This window comes from Pinus tabuliformis, chromosome 4_2, assembly GCF_031772625.1.
Source record: "Pinus tabuliformis cultivar Carrire ecotype Pingquan chromosome 4_2, CPIR1, whole genome shotgun sequence".
Lineage (NCBI taxonomy): Eukaryota > Viridiplantae > Streptophyta > Pinopsida > Pinales > Pinaceae > Pinus > Pinus tabuliformis.
In genome coordinates, this window is record NC_142304.1 from 363629708 (window position 1) to 363635982 (window position 6275).

Genomic DNA, 6275 nt, shown 5'->3' on the forward strand with positions numbered 1-6275 from the left:
CTAAGGCCAAAAAACCACTATTCTTGTTCTTATTTGTTTCCCCTTCTCCACTTAACTAGCCTTCTGCTTGCAGATTCTTGCCTATTGGGCCACTAAAAACTCTGCTTTCCACTGCTCTGACTTTACCTCCAAGAAGACTTCAAGGATTAGGTTCCAGATTCTTTTGCTACAGGAGCACCAAGATCTTTTCTAGTGCAGCTGAACAGCTACAGGAGAACTAAGATCCAGTTCAGCAAAGACACCTATAATCTCATTTTCTTACAATTATGGGTTGGGTTGTGACTATAGGATTTCTGTATTTATTAATTCTCTACATATCCGATGTTTTCTCTGAGTTGGTAATTGTCGTTAAGTTATTTTTGAGGTTGAATCTCAATTATAGTATTCTAGATTTTCGGTGTTGGATTCCATCAGCAGTAATATAAAAGCTATATGCCTTATGCCAAATTTTGTTGCGCATTCCAAATTTTGATGATATGTTATGGCAAGATCTGTTGTGCGCAGTGGTTTTATTTCTGTATTTTGTGGGTAGTGATTTTATTTCAATGTTTATTTAAACTTGATGTTCTTTCGGAATCCTGGTAAATAAGGCCAATGGTTTGTCATATCTAATTTTCTACAGACAGCAAAATTCCCCGTTGCACTGCTAACAGGGGCTCATGGCTGTCTAAGCCTCATCTAAGCTTAATGTTTAAGGAATTTGTATTCCATGATAGCTATTATGTATGGACAAGAGGACTGATATATGGCCAAATGTATAGCCCCCAAAATAAAGTTAGGTGGTGAGTTTATCATAAACATGTTGAGATTTTCAATTTTAATAAAATAGGCAAAAATCTCAGTAGGTGACAACAATTAGATTGTGATGCTATATTAGCTCTATTTTGTTGGGAGAGAGTTAATGCATCCTATATTTGATGTAAGAGGATTTATGAGGTAGTTAGATTCTCTTAGCTATAAAACAGGTGTCCATACAGATTGGGATGGAGGGTGTGAGAGTTTGTGAGGAAACTAATTATCTTGTAATCTCCTGTTTAATAATAAAGATTGCCAATGCCTATGTTTGGTGGACGTAGCCCAGATTGGTTGGGTGAACCACGTTAAACCTCTGTGTCTTTTGTGTATGGTTCATTTTGTTGTTGTTGTCTTTTGGTTTGCTGCGCATTGTTGGCTTCAACAAGTGGTATCAGAGCATGTTGGAGGCGTGGCGCAGCGGAGGAGTGGCGTAATCTGTTTGAGCGTTGCTTGGTGCTGCGTTGGACTGTGGCTGTGGAAATGGCATATGCCAATTTACCTGCGCGCTGAATGTACCTGCGTATGCGGTGGACCTGCGTGGCGGTGGTCTGGTATCACGTGGATTTGAATGTTGAACACATTAATACGGTGGATCGGCGTGGGATTATCCATATCGTGGCTGAGCATTGAAACTGCTGCGTAGGAGGATTAAATCCAATGTGACAGCGTTGAAAATAGCAACGGCGCAGCATTGAATTAAACCATAACTTTGCAACTCCACGTGACATAACTTTGCTGCGTGCGGTTTTTCAAAGCTAGCTGTTGCGTGGAATACGTTGGGCCATGATTGGCGCGGATACGACTTTAACAGTCGCGCCAGAGAACCAATTGGCACAGTCCCGAAGGTAATATTCGCGCCAGCGCGCTAAGAGCCGAATGGGCGCGGAATTTATAGGTATATGCGCGCCAATTTTTCACACTTACACCGTTTTTTAGTTGGCGCGGATCTTTTGGTGTTCAGCAAGCGCCAAGCCCATTTGTTGATTTTATGCGCGCCAAATCCATTTACACTGTGTTTTAATTGTAATCTAAAATTCAAACAGCAAAGGGGTTTTTTTTAAATTTAAAGTAAAGGCAAGGCATAGGCGTTTTTCATATATTCACTTTTTTGTTTTATTTTAAAAGTTGGAATTGGAGATTCTTTGTTTTTTAAATGAGATGGCGAAAACTCAGAGTGCCCGATTTGAAATCGAGAAGTTTAATGGCAAAAATAACTTCGAGATCTAGAAGGTCAAGATGCATGATTTGCTGGTACAACAGGGTGTGGCAAAGGCGTTGTCGGGCAGATCCAAACTGCCTTACCCCGTGACAGATGATGAATGGAATGAATTGGATGGAAGAGCCTTGAGCAGTATTCAACTGTGTTTGGCTGATGATGTTTTGTTTAACATCGTGTCAGAGAAAACTGCTGCTGGTCTGTGGACGAAGTTGGAGAAGCTGTATATGACAAAATCCTTGACAAATCGGATTCTCCTGAAGCGGCAGCTATACAGTTTGCGAATGAAGGAAGGTACTTCGATTACTGATCATTTGGATGTTTTTAATACTCTACTGGTGTAATTAGAAAGCATAGAAGTAAAATTTGAATCTGAGGATGAAGCCATAACTTTATTGTGCTCGTTGCCCGAGTCATGGGATCATTTTGTTACTTCTATAAGTCTTAGTTCATCCGAAACCATTGAATTTGATGATGTTGTCGGAGCTTTGTTGTCCGAGGAGACCAGGAAGCGGTCGAATGCTGACACCTCTACATCAGAGGCAATGATGGCTAGAGGTCGTTCTAGAGAAAGACGCTCTGGTAAGCACAGCGATTCGCGTTCCAAATCAAAAGGGAAAAAGAGTAAAGTAAAGTGTTGGTTTTGTGGCAAATCGGGGCACTTGAAGAAGGATTGCTAGAAGTGACAACAAACGTCTAAAGAAGCTTCATCGACAAAGAAGAAGGAAGCCAACACGACCGATACAGGTTCGGCATCTGGTTCAGGTATGAGCGACAAAGTCTTATCAGTTAATTTGTCAAATCATGATCAACATTGGTTGCTAGATTCTGGTGCATCAAACCACATGTGTATTCATAGAGAATGGTTTAAGACGTATTAATGATGGAGTCGTGTACATGGGTAATGATGTCACATCTAATATTGTGGGAATAGGGAGTATACAGCTGCAAATGTTTGATGGGACAACTAAAATGTTAATTGATGTAAGACATGTACCAGATTTAAGGAAAAATCTAATTTCACTGGGAGCACTTGACACAAATGGATATAAAACTGTAATTCAAGGTGGAGTAATGAAAATTTACAAAGGTATTTTACTAGTAATGAAAGCTAAGAAGGTAGGAAATCTATTTCAGTTAGAAGGAAGAACAGGGTCAGTTCATGTGTCTACGGTGTCTGAACATGACAGTAGTTCCATTCGCCTATGGCATCAAAGGTTGGGCCATATGAGCGAAAGAGGGTTAAAATTTTTGGTTGATCACAAGTTACTTCTTAATCTATGGTCTGGAAAGTTAGATTTTTGTAAACATTGTCTGTTTGGCAAAAAAAGTAAGCAAAAGTTTAAAACAGGCAAACATACTAGTAAAGGAATACTTGATTATATCCAGTCAGATGTTTGGGGTCCAGCACCTACAACCTCGTATGGTGGCTCGTCATATTTTGTATCATTTATTGATGACTTTTCTAGGAAAGTGTGGGTCTACATGTTGAAAAGGAAGTCTGATGTTTTTATAGTTTTCAAGCAGTTTAGAGCATTGGTAGAAAACATCACTGGTAGAACTATAAAATGTTTAAGAACTGGCAATGGTGGTGAGTTTACCTCCAAGGAGTTTGAAAACTATTGCAAGGATGCACGGATCGAGAGACATAAGACTACTGTTTATACTCCTCAGCAAAATGGAGTTGTTGAACGCATGAATAGGACTCTTTTGGAGAGAGCAAGGAGTATGCTGAGTAACGCTGGTTTGCAGAAGGAGTTGTGGACAGAAGCGGTGGCTACAGCTTGTTATGTGATAAATCGGTCACCATCGACAGCGATAGGTTGCAAGATTCCTCAAGAGGTATGGAAAGGTCACCCTTGTGATTATTCTAAACTCAGAGTGTTTGGTTGTGATGCATATGCTCTAGTACCTAAACATCAGCGAACTAAATTAGATCCAAAATCAAAGAGGTATATCTTTGTTGGGTATGGTGATGGAACAAAGGGATTTAGATTGTGGGATCCTACTACCCGCAAAATCATCATCAACAGAGATGTAAAGTTTGATGAATCCTCTCTTGTACAGTTAGATGTAGATAATAAATTGAAACAGGATGATGTATCTGATTTTCAGCACATTCAGTTTGACAGCACTTCTAATGATAGTCATGATGACCATAGTTCAGATTCTAGTCATGAACAGGTTTCAGAATTAGATTATGAACAGGGTTCAGATGTAGGTCATGAACAGGTCTCAGATGGTGATCATGAAGAAGTTCCTACAGATGGTAGTCAGCCAATTGTGGAAGCACCAGAAACATCCTTAAGGAGGTCTACAAGGATCAAACGCCTTCTGAAAAGGTATGCTGATTATGTTACTTCAGTTGCATTTACCGCTAATGACGATGAACCTCTGTGCTATCAGGAAGCTATAGAAGGTTCGAAAAGTGACAAATGGAAAGCAGCTATGAAGGACGAAATGATGGCCTTAGGTAAGAATGGCACATGGGATCTAGTTGAACTTCCCAAAGGCAGGAAAACTGTGGGATGTAAATGGGTTTTCAAGGTGAAACGGGGTGTCAATGATACGGAGGACAGATACAAAGCGAGGCTGGTTGCAAAAGGGTTTTCTCAGAAAGCAGGCATTGACTTTCATGAGATATTTTCACCAGTTGTTAAAATAGTTTCAATTCGAATTGTGTTAGCATTAGTCGCTTTGCTTGATTTAGAATTACAGCAACTAGATGTTAAGACTGCGTTTTTACATGGAGATTTAGATGAGGAAATTTATATGGAACAACCGGAAGGGTTTGTTCAGCATCGCAATAAGAAATTTGTCTGCAGGCTCAAGAAATCATTGTATGGTCTGAAGCAGTCGCCTCGACAGTGGTACAAGAAGTTTGATTCTTTCATGTTGAGTCAAAAATATATAAGAAGTGAATATGATCATTGTGTTTATTTTAAGCAATTAAGTAATGGCATGTTCATTATCTTAGTGTTGTATGTTGACGATATGCTTTTAGCAAGCAAAAGCATTGAATAAATCAACAAGTTAAAGACTCAGATGGCAAGGACATTTAATATGAAAGATCTAGGAGCAGCAAGACAGATTTTGGGCATGGAGATTTTCAGAGACAGGAGCAATGGTAAGTTGTGGCTATCACAATAGAAGTATATTGAGAAAATACTTTTGAGGTTTGGTATGAACAATGTGAAGCCTGTGTCAGTCCCTTTAGCTTCCCATTTTAAGCTTTCTTCTAGTTTATGTCCTAATACAGATGAAGAAAAGGATTATATGTCTCGTATTCCATATGCCAATGTAGTAGGATGTTTGATGTATGCGATGGTGTGTACTCGACCAGATATTTCACATGCAGTTGGGGTTGTTAGCAGGTATATGGAAAATCCAGGTAAAGAACACTGGTCAGCAGTGAAATGGGTGCTTCGGTATTTGAGAGGCACAAGTAGTTATTGTATCACTTACAATAAGAGTAGTGAATTTGTTTACCGGTATGTTGATTCTGATTTTGCAGGTGATTTGGATAAGAGAAGGTCAACTTCAGGGTATGTCTTTACTCTTGCAGGTGGAGCTATTAGCTGGATGTCAAAGCTACAAAACATTGTTGCTTTATCCACTACCGAAGCAGAATACATTGTTGCTTCGCATGCTTGCAAAGAGGCAGTTTGGCTGAAAGGTTTGCTTGGTGAGTTTGGTAGGTTACAGGACAACATCAAGTTACTTTGTGATAGTCAAAGTGCAATACATTTGGCTAAGAATCCGGCCTATCATAGTAAATCAAAGCATATTCCAATAAAGTACCATTTTGTAAGACAGGTTATCACTGAAAGGGGAGTCTCTCTTGAAAAGGTGCATACAAAGGAAAACTGTGCAGACATGTTCACGAAACCAGTTTTGTTAGAGAAGCTGCGTTGGTGTTTGGCTTCTCTTGGCTTGCAGAAAAAATAAATAATAAAGAAACAGGGTATCAGGCTAATTGTTGTCAAGGTGGAGATTGTTGAGATTTTCGGTTTTAATAAAATAGGCAAAAATCTCAGTAGGTGACAACAATCAGATTGCGTTACTATATTAGCTTTATTTTGTTGGGAGAGAGTTAATGCATCCTATATTTGATGTAAGAGGATTTATGAGGCAGTTAGATTCTCTTAGCTATAAAACAGGTGTCCATACGGATTGGGATGGAGGGTGTGAGAGTTTGTGAGGAAACTAATTATCTTGTAATCTCCTGTTTGATAATAAAGATTGTCGATGCCTATGTTTGGTG